Source organism: Acinonyx jubatus, chromosome E1, assembly GCF_027475565.1.
Source record: "Acinonyx jubatus isolate Ajub_Pintada_27869175 chromosome E1, VMU_Ajub_asm_v1.0, whole genome shotgun sequence".
NCBI classification, from domain to species: Eukaryota; Metazoa; Chordata; class Mammalia; order Carnivora; family Felidae; genus Acinonyx; species Acinonyx jubatus.
Window position 1 is genome coordinate 33,606,290 of NC_069397.1, and position 15,002 is coordinate 33,621,291.

Genomic DNA, 15,002 nt, shown 5'->3' on the forward strand with positions numbered 1-15,002 from the left:
AGTTTTTCCTTTCTAGCTCCCCATCTGAACTCTAGCCCTCACTCAAGCCCATCCTCTTTGCTGGGGCTCTGACATCAGTCTCATATTTGCAAACTCCTTTCCTCTGGAAGCTAAATCCTATGTCCTGTGTCCCTGTTCACTGACTGAATACTTGATCTGGAGGAATATGAAAATGGGCACCTTACCCTCTTGAATATCCCTGGCTGCCTTCTGCTCACAGGTCCACGAGGCTGAGTTCCAACACCTGCTCCATCAAGCTCAAGTGTTTCATGGCCATTTTAACATAGATGTTGGATCTCTAAGCCACCCTTATTGAGTCTAGTCACTATGGTTTGGGCAGTGTCCTTGACCTGTGTCTTCTGTCTTCCTTTTCTAGCTTTATTGACACACAACATTATGTAAATTTAAGGTATACAACATGATGGGGCGCCTGGGTGGCTCAGTCGGTCAAGTGTCCGACTTTGGGTCAAGTCATGATCTCACAGCTGAGTTCAAGTTCCGTGTGGGGCTCTGTGCTGACAGCTCAGAGCCTGTTTGGGATTCTCTCTCTCTCCCTCTCTCTCTCTCTCTGTCCTTCCCCCACCTTCTCTCTCTCTCTCTCTCTCTCAAAATAAAAAAAAAAACTTTTTTTAAAAAGGTGTACAACATGATGATTTGATGTCTGTATATATTTCAAAATTATTACAATAAGGTTAGTTAATAAATTCATCACTTCACATAGTTTCTTTGTGTGTGTGTGTGTGTGGTAAGAACATTTAGATCTAATCTCTTAGCTACTTTCAGATATACAATATAGTATTGTTAACTATAGTCACAATGCTGTACATTATATCTCCAGAACTTAGTTATCTTATAACTGGAAGTTTGTATCCTTTGACCACCAGAACCCTTTTCCTCCACACTTCCCCCAACCCCCGGAAACCAACCATCAACTCTCAGTTCCTCTGAATTGGGTTTTTTTAGATTCTACATATAATTGAAATCATACAGTATTTGTCTTTCTCTGTCCTACTTACTTTATTTATCATTAATGCCCTCAAGAAGTATTTCCTTCTTTTTTATGGCTGAGTAACACCCCACTATGTGTATGTCTGGGCGTGTCTGTGTGTGTGTGTCTGTCTGTGTGTGTGTTTGTGTGTTACATTTTCTTTTTCCACATATTCATCACAGACACTTAGGTTGTATTTCTATATCTTGGCCATTGTAAATAATATGTCAATGAACATGGAAGTGTAGCTATCTCTTCAAGATAGAAATTACATTTCCTTTGGATATATATCCAGATATGGGATTGCTGAATCACATGGTAGTTCCCGTTTCAATTTTTTGAAGAAACACATACTGATTGCCATAGTAGCTACACCAATTCACATTCCCAGCAGTACAGAAGGGTTCCCTTTTCTGTACATCCTCACCAATGCTTGTTATCTTTTGTCTTTTTGATAACAGATATCCTACAAGTGTGACTTGATAGCTCATTGTGGTTTTGATTTGCATTTCTCTGATTAACTAGTGATGTTGAGTACATTTTCATGTACCTATTGGCCATTTGTAGGTCTATTTTGGAAAAATATCTATTAGGTCCTGTGCCCATTTTTTCATTGGATTACCTGTTGCTGTTGTTTTTTTTATATTGAGTTGTATGAGTTTCAAATATATTTTGGATATTAACCCCTTAACCCCTTATCAATAGGTGGTTTGCAACTATTTCCTTTCATTCCATAGGTTGCCATCTCATTTTGTTGATTGTTTCTTTTGCTGTGCAGAATATATATATATATATATATATATATATATATATATGTGTGTGTGTGTGTGTGTATGTGTGTGTGTGTGTGTGTGTGTGTGTGTATGTGTATGTATGTATTGTGCCTCACACCTTCGGTGTCATAGGCCAAAATTACCAAGACCAATGTCCAGGAGTTTTTTTTCCCTGTGTTTTTTTTAAAGGAGTTTTACAGTTTCAGTTCTTATGTTTAAGTCTTTAATCCATTTTGGGTTAATTTTTGTTAATTTTGGGTCCAATATAACTCTTTTGCATGCCAATATCCAGTTTTCCCACAACCATTTACAGAAAATACTATAGCTTCGCATTGGCTATTCCTGGCTCCTTGGTCAAATATTAGTCATATATGCATGGGTTAATTTCTGGATCCCCAATTCTGGAGTTTTATTAGTTTCTGTTGAGGGTGTTATATTTGCTTGATTCTTCATGATCCTTGTAGTCTTGCATTGGTGTCAGTGCATTTGAAAGAGCAAACACCTCTTCCAGTGTTTACTGATTAGTTTTGGCAGGTAACGACCCTCTCCTGTCAGTTCCCCAGGCTGATGAGATTACCTCTGGGATCACAGTCATACTGGGCTGGGGCTGACTTACAAGGCTGTTGCTGCATTCACAGTCATATCACTAGAGGCTCAAGCAGGCATGAATCCCATTCAGTCCCTGGACGGGTGGCACTACCTCCAGGGTCTTGTTCAGTAAGACGGCCCTGGGACAAGGGTCTGCTTCAGAGTCCACAGCTGGGTCCTTAAACAGCTCACCTATTACCAGCTGCATGGACAGGTATGGTTCCTACCACATCTCTGGGAAGGCTCCTGCCAAGTCACTGGGTAGGTCCCTGGTGGACAAAACTAGCCCTGAACCATGGTTGAGAGGGGCTAGACCCAAGTCCCAAGGCCTTTTTAGGATCGGTAGCCATGACTGAGGTCTACAGACCTGGCTTTGGGAGACAGATGGGTGTGTCTCCCACCACATTCCTGGACAGCCTGGATGGCTCCCTGACAGTGACTGGAGCTGGAACTGATTACAGGGCAATTTCAGAATTTCTGGAGGCTCAGACAGGAGTGTGTCTCACAGGGTGCCTGCACCAGCTGGACTGCTTACAGACTGTGGCTGGAAAGCTTGGGACCTAGTCTAGGGCCTTTTCAGAATGTCCAAGACTGCAGAAGGGAGTGTCTCCCACTGGGTCCCTGGGCCAGCAGGATTGCTTATTCAGCCCTGATTTCCTGCACCTCCCCAGGATCCAAGTTCCTGAGATTCCAGTATATCCCATGAAGATCCTATCAGAACTGTAACTCCTGGAAATTGAGAGTTCTTCAGATGGGAGGAAATTGCATTTTTCTGTTACTCTATCTTTTTTAAAAGGATAAACAGTGGACCTTGATATACCTCATGCACAATAACAGAATTTTGGATAGGAAACAATTGCTCTGTGCTAGAGTGGCAAATAGTTTTCATCTCTAGTAACCCCAATCAATTAACCAATCATTTTGTCTGCCATGGACAAGAAGAGGGAGGAGAAGGAGGTATGTCAAATATGTGCAGATACAGATTTTATTCCAAATTAGCCACAAAGTCAGGCCAAAAACCCAGGTCTTGTGACACCCAGTTGCTCACACATTCCATTACATCCAACCAACATGCATCTGAGTTTATCAGACAGAAATTGGGCATGATCTGTTGCATTACAGAACACTTCTTTGCCTTAAAATGTTTTTACGTGGAAAATACAAGTGTTTGAAAAATTAAAGGGCTGCTTGGCAGATCATTAACTACTTGACAGTGAGACCTGGGAGCAGAATATTAGGGGCACACACTGAATGACCATTAGAGAGAAATTAAGCTAAAATGTAAGGTCAGATATGATAGTGTAAACTCCTGGTGAAATAGCACATAGTTTGTAAGAATTCCATTTACTCAGAGCTTTTTCAGAATCATGGCCCCTGAAGGGATAACTATATAGTCCAATTGCAAAGACAAAAATGTGTAATATCTTATTTTTAGGTCTTCATAAAATATGAAAATGATTCTTTTTGATATAATGATTTAAGTTAAACATTCATTTAAAAAGTGAAAGAAAGAGAAGAGTTTTAAAGTGTGAATATGCTTTGAGCCAGCAATTTTGCTTGAGTTGATGGAATAGCCAGAAGTCACAGGAAAAGATTTAATACCCATCTCCTGGGAGAATAAACCTCCAAGTGACTTTTCTAATTGTAGCTGAGGTGTAATGAGACATGATGAAATAAACAGTAAATTAAGGGAAAGTACCCAGGGACCGAGACTTGATAGACAGGAGTTTCTGGGAAAGAGTAGGAGGAAACAAGGGAGGGGGGAACTCTGGTCATGAAGACTCTGTAAAGCAGACTCCCCACTGGCCACTGAGCCCTGATGGGCTAGCACTGACTATGGACCCCTGGCTGGTGACACAAGAGATTCTCAGAGGGGATAAAGTGATGAGAGAAGGCAGTCAGCTGCCTATGGAATTGCTGAGTAAGTGTCTTCTGGCTGATTCAATGGCCTGCTGGTGATCTGGGGGCCTGCAGCACTGTACTATGGGACTCCAGCTCACAGGCTGGGATTTAGGTACAGAGTCTCACACTTGCCCCCAGAGAGGAATCAGAACCAGCTGCCCACCCCTGGTCAAGGGCATAGCTCAACCATCACCTTTTTGAATCTGCAATACAATCTACATCCACAGCATCTTGAAAGAATTAAAATCCCCAACAATAAATGAAGAGGGTGTTCAATTTCCATTGAAGCAAGAGAAGCAAATTCACACACTTTTTAAGACCCAAGATACAATCTATGTTATACCTATAAAGTTCAGGCATTGAAACTGCATTGGGATATCCATGGACAGTGGTGCTTCCCTTATCTGTGGTTTCAGTTACCTGTGGTCAACTGTGATCCAAAAGTAGATCCTCCTGCTGACTTACTGTCAGGTCAACAGGAGCCTGAAGCCATATCACATGCCTACACAATTCACCTCATTCGGTCTCATCACATGAGCATTTTATCATCTTACATCAACACAAGCGGAAGGGTGAGTGCAGTACAGGAAGATATTTTGAGAGAGAGAGACCACATTCATGGAACTGTTAGTACAGTATATGGTTACAATTGTTCTATTTTATTATTACTGCTGTTAATCTCTTATTGTACCTAATTCATTATAAATTAAACTTTATCATAGTATATGTATGCTTAGGAAAAAGCATAGTATATATCCCTGGTTTCAGGCATCCACAAAGGGTCTTGGAACATATTCTAGAGGATAAGAGATAAGGGGGGGTGGGGGGGGGCTACTGAACATAGAGCTCACTGATTTTTTAATCTTCTCTTTTTAAATAAAAGAAGGCAAAACAAAATTATATCAATGATTCTTGTGGACTAGAACCATATATCTATGTCAAGTGACTGCCTTTGGCAATTTTTTTTTTCATTTTTTAACTGCATAATTACAAACCTGCAAGGTGTATGGTGTATAATGAAGTCGCCGGTGTAACCTTAACTGACTCCGTGCTAATAGGTGTCTCTCTCATTTTGCAAATTACAACCTACAAAATGATGACATGCCTGGAAAGTAGTGATTGGGACTCATGAAGCTTGGCACCGAGAGTCAGAAAACGCCCATGAGAAGCCATCACAGGCAGATTGATGATGACATTAGACAATATGCGTATGGCATTAATTATACCCTCCGAGTTTTGCTAGATTGCAGCCCCAGACAGTGTGTCAGGCAGTAACACCCCATCCACGGTGTCTCTCAGCCACTTACTGGTGACATCTTGACATCTTTGTCAAACACAATATGAGCACTAGAAGGCCCCAGGCCCAGGTCCAGAGGACGAAGACTGTAAATGTTCCATCCTTCCTCTGTCTGGTGAGCTGCCAGGGGAAGCTAAGTGAATGAAAAGAAAGCAGGGCCTCTCCCCCAAAAGAGACATCTCAAGACTGAAGGGGGGAAGGACAGAATACCCGAGAAGCTGGAAACAGGACTAGAGGAGACGGAAGAAGGAATTTGGAATTTTGTAGGTCAGGCCAGAGAGGGCTAGAAATGGCAGAAGGAAAAGAGGTATCTTTATATCCTTAAATCTTTGAACTCTTAGTCCTCATGACTAGAAGGGACCTAAAACTTCAAGCCAATCCATTATCCTTCAATCCTGGTATAACATCCCACCAAAAGCCACCGAACCTGCCTATACAACCCCAACCACAAAAACTCACTACTCGGAAGGCAGCCATTTTTGTCTTTGGGCAATTGTGATGACGAGCTCATTTAAGAGTTCATCTCCCTGTGGAGCCCAAACCTGCCTCCCTGTAACTGACAGCTGCTGATGGAGCCATGGGATGAATGGCTCTGCCCCTCCTGCACATGGCACCCCACAAGTATTTTATAAAAACTGTTGTGTCCCACAGACTGCCCTTCCTCGATCTGGCATAGATCTGTCTCTGACCCCATTGGGACATGATCATCAAAAGCAGAAACGAGAAAAATGCTAAATAAAGCAGTGTATAGAACACGTGGAAGAACTCACTGATAATGAGGAATTGGTAAAGGATAATCCACCCCCTCTGCCCCAAAAGTAAAGTCATGACTCTCCTACAGATATGAAATAAACACGCGTTAATGATTTTAACTCATTATCAAATGAGGAACCCAGTAAGATGTTACATCCAGTTCAAAGAATAAACCAAAGAACAGACACACTTCAAGATGAAGAACATTGACATCAGTGTGCAAATAGGAACAAAACTGGTTTCTCTTGCAGTAGGGGAAGGAAGCCAATGAAACCTCTGTGTGGACAGGACAAAATTTGCATATCTATGGACAAGAATTATTTTGCATTCCATTATCAGCTATTGACCATTCACAGACCTTAAAATAGCTCAAAGGCAATGAAATATGTTACTCGTTTTCCAGGCTGCCTTAACAAAGTGCCACAAACTGGGTGGCTTAAAAAATAGAAACATACCGTGTCACAGTTTTGGAAGCTGAAAGGCCAAGATCAAGATGTCAGCAGGGCTGGTTCCTTCTAGGGATGGTAAGGGAGGATCTGTTCCGTGCCTCTCACCTGGCTTCTGGAGGTTTGCTGGCAATCTTTAGCATTCCTCAGCTTGTAGATTCATCCTCCCAATCTCTGCCTTCTTGTGTCCCATGGTGCTCTACCCATGCATGGCTATGTCTACATTTCCCCTTTCTTCAAAGACACCTGTCCTCTTTGGATCAGGGGCCCACCCTACTCCAGTATGACCTCATGTTCAGTTTAATTACATCAACAATGACCCTATTTCCAAACAAGGTCACATTCTTAGGTCCTGGGAGTTAGGACTCCAACAGATGAATTGGGTAGGAACTGGGGGACAAAAGTTGACCCATAATGGGCTCAAAGCCCCCACAGAATCAGAATAAAATAATCTGAAAGGGTATGCTCCAAACAATACACATTTTTCCACTGAAACATAAATCTCTTCCTCACAGAGCTGTGTAGAGAGCGTCCATAAAACAATTTCAGGAAATATTGGAAAAGTGGAGGCTTGGATATTCAGAACTTGCTCCCAGTTTCTTTGTATCATCTGTCAAAAGAATGTAAATTCTGTTCTGCTGATCATTCTCTAAATAGCCTAAAATGAGGAGAAACAGTCATAACTCAAAAAAGCTCAGGAAGTTGCCCACTACTCCAAATTTACCCTAAAAATCTTGTCTAACTCATTTGTAGTGGAAGCTGATTAGGCTGGTTTGGGGGAGCAGCGAAGAATCTCAGCTTTGGTAACCATAATTCATTCATAGAGTGATTTCTAGTGTAATTCTCGTGACCTTTTGAGGGAAGCTTTGGTTCCCATTTTTTAAACGAGAGAGTTGAAGGATTTAAATGAACTCCCTAGAGCCAGAAAGCTGTCCACAGGATGTATGGCAAGCACCCTTACTCTGCTTTATCTTTTCCCCTTTGCCCAAGTGTCCTGATCAGTTATTTGAACTGTTGATCAGGGCACCTGAGTGGCTCAGTCGGTTGAGCGTCTGACTTCGTCTCAGGTCATAATCTTGCAGTTCATGGGTTGGAGCCCCACAAGGGGCTCTGTGCTGACAGCTCAGAGCCTGGAGCCTGCTTCTGATTCTGTGTCCCCCTCTCTCTCTGCCCCACCCCTGCTTGTGCTCTGTCTCTCTCCCCGTCTCTCAAAAATAAATAAACGTTAAAAAAAATTAAAACTGTTGACGAGTATTTGTTTCTCATGCCATATCCAAATGCTTTCTGGAAATGGAGCAAGGAGTAAATTAGTTAAAAGCCATACAACCAGGACTTGAACGTAGGACTACTGCCTATGTCAGCACAGATACTAAGACAAGGAGCCCTGCCTCCCCAACCACTGCCATCCCACCCCAGGCTCCTTTCTCAGTGGGTCTGGTGAACAGGGCCAGTGGACAAAACTTGTGGTCAGAGCCCTGAAAAAAATAAAAATAAAAAAACTGACAAGTGTCCCAGATTCTACATATCACACAAGTAGTCAGGCATTAGCCAAAAACACGAAAAAAAATTATAGCCCCTTGTAGCCTCCTCATATCAGCAAGATCAACAAAAATGAGAAGTGTGGGATCTCAGTACCTGGATATGCTGTGTGGCGGGGACTCGAAAAATATTAGCAGGTGTTCAATAAATAATAATTTGGTTAATTTCCTCCTTTCTACTTTTTGAGTAAAACCAGACCCACAAAATTTGTATACTTAACTCATCCCCTTCAGAACATATTTTTCATGCATTTTCCAGTGTTCAAAGTAGAAGGGATATAGGGGCACCTGGATGGCCATCCCAGTTGGCCATCCAACTCTTGATTTCGGCTCAGGTCATTATCTGGCAGTTTGTGAATTCGAGCCCCACATTGGGCTCTACACTGACAGTGCAGAACCCGCTTGGGATTTTCTCTCTCCCTCTCTCTCCCTGCCTCAATCTGTCTCTCTAAATAAATAAATACATATAAATAAACACTTTTTAAAAAAAGTATAAGGGATATATAGAGTATCCTTTTTACAAGGTGAAAAAGTTCTAGAGCTCTGTTACTAATAATGTAAATATACTTAACTGTACACTTAAAAATGGTTAAGATGGTAAAGTTTATAGTACGTGTTTTTTATCAGAACTTTTAAAAAATAAAGCTGGAGGGAGATCCAGAAGCTTCCTAATCAGTTATGGTTATTCCTCAGGTGTTAGTGTTTCAAGTAATTCTTTTTTCCAATGGGAGATTGGTTGTCCCACATGCACAATCATAATTGACACGCGGTGAAGAAAGGGGCACTGATGAACTTTGTTTTAATAGAATAACCTAGCGCTGGTGATGCCTGTATTATGCCACACTTTATTAGTATGTGCACATATTAATTAATACTAATTAATTAATACTAATAATTAATACTAATTAATACTAATTAGTATGTGCACATACTACAAAGAAAGGGGGAGAAAAAGTGAGAAAGTCATTTGAAGGGGGACTGCTTGATCTAGGATCTAGGTATTTTGGGGGGAAGAGGCTGCTTTTCAAGAGATTCTCATGATAGCCACTTCCTTTCTCAGACTGATGGTAGTTGGGATTTTCTAAGGAAACCCGTGTATGAACCCTGGCCCCTCCAAGCCCCTGCACCCACCCTGACCCCACCCCCAAACATACCTACTTCTTCAAACCCTCCCTCTGTGAGTGAAAAGCAGCAGCGGGCCGTGAGGCCAATCACTCAGACACAAATTGCGTAGTGACAGCAGAGGAAACAGCTATTTGTCTCCCCAGGCGGAGTGAAGAGAATCGTCAAAGAAACCCCAAATGGATCTTTTATTCATCAAATATTTTGAGTACCTACTTCATGCCAGGCACTGCGACCATTTCTGCAGACCATCATTCTAGGAGTTGGCACACGTTTCTCTACAAAAGTACCATGACTGCCTATGGGATGGGCAAATTCGGACTCCTGGGAGCGAATCATTAGCTGACCCCTTTGCACGGACAGAGAGACGTGAACCAACGTTGCAGTACGATGCACATCCCTCTCTCCCGGGCTAAGCAGTGTCTTTCTACTCCCTACAGCTGCAGGCTACATACTTTTTCTTGCGATGAATTCATGTGAGTCTAAGGCTTTACCATGCTTCCGAGACCTTTCACAAATAGAATTAATCCAGCAGGAAGGAGGCATGCCCACCTGGGCGACACCCACAGTGAGAGAAGAGTGGAGGACCAAACCCTCTGCTGTTTTGTTGTGTGTTTGTTTGTTTGTTTGTTTGTTAAGAAAAAATAGAGATAAAGGTGAAAGAGAGCCCAAGGTCACAGGTCAACAAGCAGAAGCCACATCTTCTGCCACCAAGTTCGGCCATCTTTCCACTCTCCAAAGCTGGGCTGCTAGAGGCATTCTTGCTCAAACCCGAGCATTCGCATTCGTGAAGCTTTCCAGTGAAAGGGCCTTGTGTGTTAATAGATGTTGGGCCTTGCGGTATTTGCATTTTATATTCAATTTGGGTGTTAATGGCCTCCCTTTACTCACTTAGATGGAAAGATGAGCCACAGCTACTCCTCTGAAGAATGTGATCTATCTTAGTTCCCTCATCTATAAAATGAATTGATTGAACCAATTGATCTGTAAGCTTCCTTCATTCATTCAGGCAGTTGGTCAGCTATGTGTTTGGAGTTTTCACTGTTGGCCAATCTCTGACCCTCTATCCCTTTCAGGTCTCATGGCCCGTGGACAAATCGACCCAATCATTTATTCTATTTTGAGGGGATACAATTCAACCCATAATATGGAGCTTTGAAAAACAGCGATACCAGGGCCCTGACAAAACCTGATTTAGTGGGACACTGGCACTTTTTTTTAATACTCCCAGGGGACTCTACTGTGTGTCCAACATCAAGAGCCACCAGGGAGAACCCTCAATGGAAATTCTAGTCCCAGTTCAAGCTAAAAGAATGTGGACCATAGTTTTCCCAACTCTAAAATGAACAAAAGAATTTTAAAGCCTCTTTTCAGCATTGGAATTTCATGGCCCAGAGGAAAGAAAATAGTCCATAGCCTGATTCTTCTTTTCATCCTGGATCCTGCTACCTTTCAGGGCATCCTCATGAGAAGTGGCACATCTGGGGTTCAAGAGTAAGTGTGAAGAAAGTCGGAAAGTTGCAGCAGGACCAACTTATAGCCAATGAGGTAGTCCCCAGTAATACAGTGAGACAGGATACTCATGGCATGGTGCCCAAACAATTTTTCAGATAAAAGCTATCGGGAAAACATCACGGGGCCCTGTCACTGCTGTCTCCACGCGGTTGCGATGGGACTCCTCTGAGAGCAAATTTGCACAAAGAGTGTGGTATGCTAATTAAAATGGAATTCTGTGTGGACGTTTCATTTGTGGATTAGTTAAAAGCAATTAGCATTTGGGGCAGAAGCGCTGTGGAAAAGAGGCTGAGCTGGGGACTTTGTCTGATGGAATGGAGGGCTGAGCTTTGGCTAGGGTGCTTCAGGGAGCTGAGTCTGCAATCTCGTTGGGGGCTCTGCCACAGTGAGGAGAAATCCACAAAAGCAGGCTGGCAGAACCCAAAGGTCAGGCCCCATGTGACAGATTTGCTACATTCTTAGGCTTACGCTGGCCTTCTTTCTACTTCTTGTCTTGCTCACCACCATTGAAAGCATAATATAATAAAAGCAGAGTGCTACCTGGCATATTCATTTGTGGCCAACTGGTAAACTAAGACATCAAATATCATGTTTCTAGAAAACCCCTACAAAGAATCTTTTTTAAAAAGTGGGTGGGGTATGCCCCCAGGTGCTAGATACAGTGGGCAGGGAGCCACCGAGACAAATTTGTGGAGAGCATTGGGAGAATTGATTTTTCAATTCAATTCAATTCAATTCAATTCAATTCCAATAAATTCTGGGAGAATTGATTTTTTTCCTCCCTCTGCCCAAAGGCAAGATAGAAAGGGCTAGAAATGAAAGACAAGGGTTGACAAAAGATGAAGCAAGTTAGAGTTTAGTGGATGAGATTTTCAGTTAATGAGAAGAAATCAGGGGAAAGGGAAGAAAACTATGAGAGAATCCCCAGGAGTTTGAGTCTATCTTTAAATGGGTGAACAAAGGTGCTCTTTCTTGACTGACATTAGAAACCAAGAGTCCCACTAATGCCACACAAAGCACAAGACATGGACATAACAATGAAGAGATGGCAGCAGGTGTTCCAGACAGGAAATGGCAAAGAATGTCCCCTGGTTCCTTGCCAAGTGCACCTCAGTTGGAGAATACCCAGAAAATCCCTTGTGCCCAGTGGAGGGGAAGCTAGAGGGCCACAGAAGCTGAGTCTTGGTTGGCACCCTTGACCAGGGATTTCCATGGCAAGTGGCAAGATGGCTCTGGAGTGGAAGGTTTGAAAGGCAGTCTGCTCCAGCCCCAGAATCCCCAGTTCCAACCAGAACCAACCCTGAAGCTCTCCTGAAAGAGTCTGCTAATGTATCAGGAGAAGACACAAACCACATCAGTTGTTTGTACAAAAGAGAATTTACCATAAAGAACTGTTAACTAAGTAACTGGAAATGACAAAAGGGAATTCTAAGATGTCTTAGAAGCAGCAATGGCAGGAAGAGCCCCAAACCCTTACAGCTGATGGAGCAGGAAAGAGAGTCAGGCAACATGGGGGCATTACAACCACAGCATCCTAACAAATGTCTCCACCTATGCACTAGATGCCATCCTCTCGGACCTATCCACTATTTTCACTAACTTGGGACCTACAATTAATCTCTCATGCTCACTGGTGCTCTCTTTCTCTCTCAACCTCTCTCCTATCGCCTTCACATCTACACTTAAATGCACTCAAGCCTATAGAATCTTCAAAAAACCCTCCTCCCATGGTTTGCCTCCCTCCCTCGCTGTTTGTAACTATTTTTTCCCCTTCCCTTCCCCCATGGTCTTCTGTTAAGTTTCTCAACTTCCACATATGAGTGAAAACATTTGATATCTGTCTTTCTCTGGCCAACTTATTTCACTTAGCATAATACTTAAATACAGAAAGCATCCTGAGGATTGATGGGGGCGCAGGGGAGAGGGGGAAAATGGAGGATGGGCATTGAGGAGGGCACTTGTTGGGATGAGCACTTGGTGTTGTATGTAGGTGATAAATAATAGGAATCTACTCCCCAAACCAAGAGCACACGGTACACACTGTGTATTAGCTAACTTGGCAATAAATTATATTAAAAATAAATAATAAATAAATAATAAATAAATAAATAAATGTCATTTTCATAACATAAATAAATATATAAATAAACAAACAAACCCTCTTCCCTCCTCCTAATATGCCCCTCCAAAGACCCCCTTATCTTTCTCCTCTGATCCTCTCCCTCAAACCTCTTAAAAGGGTTGTCCACTGGCTCTTATCCCCTGTAAATCCTCAATACCCTCCACATTCCCATCATTCATCTAACGTGGTTCTTGCAAAGTCTCTTCTCAGAGAAGACGCCCCTCCTCTCGACAATCATAGCATTTTGTACCCCTCACAAGCCTCCATTCTTCCTGCTCTCCCACAATGGACCATAAGCCTCCTGAAGGCAGGGCCTTTCTATCTTGTTCACGCCAGGATCTCCAGCACTTAGCACAGTGTGTGACCCATAGTGGACACCCAATGATTGACTGTTAAGAAAAGTGTTTAGGGAGATTTTTCAAATCATGAATCACTTGATGAAAAATCATCAGAATTTGCATTAATCCCTTGAAGTTTTATCCTCATTTATATTTTTGTCACTGTGTATATCTGATTAATTTTAATATAATGATGTTTTTACCATCTTTCAATCATCCCTAGTGTTGAACGTCTTCTCTCTTAGCCTCGAATGATTCCACTAAGTTAAATAAAAACATTTCTGCAAATTGGGAAGGGCCACTTGTATCAGATTGTATGTTTAGTCACTAATTGTGTCTTAAATTGATATAGTTATTGCATTCAGGTAAAGAGTTCTCCACTCCCTGACTTTTCAGGAACTTCAATTAAACCTGTTTACCAGCTGATTCCCTTGAGAAGCTTCAGGGACAGAGCAGAGAGAGGGGTCAGTGTAATTAACCCGGAGGTGTCACTGTCAGTCAAGACCAGATGCCCAGGACCAGATCTTAAAACATAGAGAGTGAACCTGGTTCCCACTGAAACCGCAGTCTTGTTGACCATGTCTAACAAAGAGTTTGGCTTCTCTTCTCACACCCCCTCCCCTTGAGTTTCATGCAGATGCAAATGGGCAGTGGAGGGATTAATGAAGCACCTTGTTATTTTTGTTATACCTAGGCTTAAGCATCTGCCTTTGGTCTGGCAATTTTAAAGTTTATCGTGTTCTGATTCATGTAGTCAAGAATGACATCAGCACAACCTCCATGTTGACATATAAGAGGATGACAACTATTACCTTACCATTGCCGAAAGCCTACATGTGCCCTTTCTCCTTCCAGAGACAGTAAATTCACATTGGCTTAGAAGACATCTTCCCAAGACAGATGTCAAACTTTATCAAGGAGGTTCTCTCCTTAGGTCAGTTGACTCAGCTGGCTGCTCTGCCTGTGTGGAATTTTTCAGTGTTACTGAGGTTAGAATCCCCTTCTCAGTGGTTGTGGCTCTTGTTCCAAAGCTACTTAAAAACAGACAGAAAGCAATTGGGCTGCCATCCACCAAAGAGGCTTTGTCACCTTCATGAAGCCAAAGGGTCTGAAAGGAAAGTTAGCCCTGTCCCCAAGCCTCTCTCGAAAGTGCCCATGTGTTGATCAAGACTATAGTTGTGTAACTCCAGCATGGCCACTATCAATTCTTTCCTCCCAGCACACACAAGCCACCCTCCCATCAAGTTGTGGAGCCTATTCGTAGGTGCAGGAATAAATAGAAAATGTTGTCCTGGGCATTACCTCATAGGCAAAGCTTCCCTTGAGCCTCCAGACTGACCTGAGCTTACTCCCCACCCCCCCGCTTACCCATGACACTTTGCACATTCTTCCATGCCAGCACTTACCTTATCATGAGTGACTGTTCCAATACCCATCAGATTACAAGGCTCTGGAGAGTTCTGAGCACAAGGCCCAGCAGGTGGTGGGCAGTGTAGCACAGTGATTAACCCCAAGGCTTTTGACGATATACAATATCAATATACAAGATTTAATTCCTGCTTCCTCCACGTACATTGTGTGACCTTCCACAGTTCCTGAATTTCTCTGATTCTTACTTTC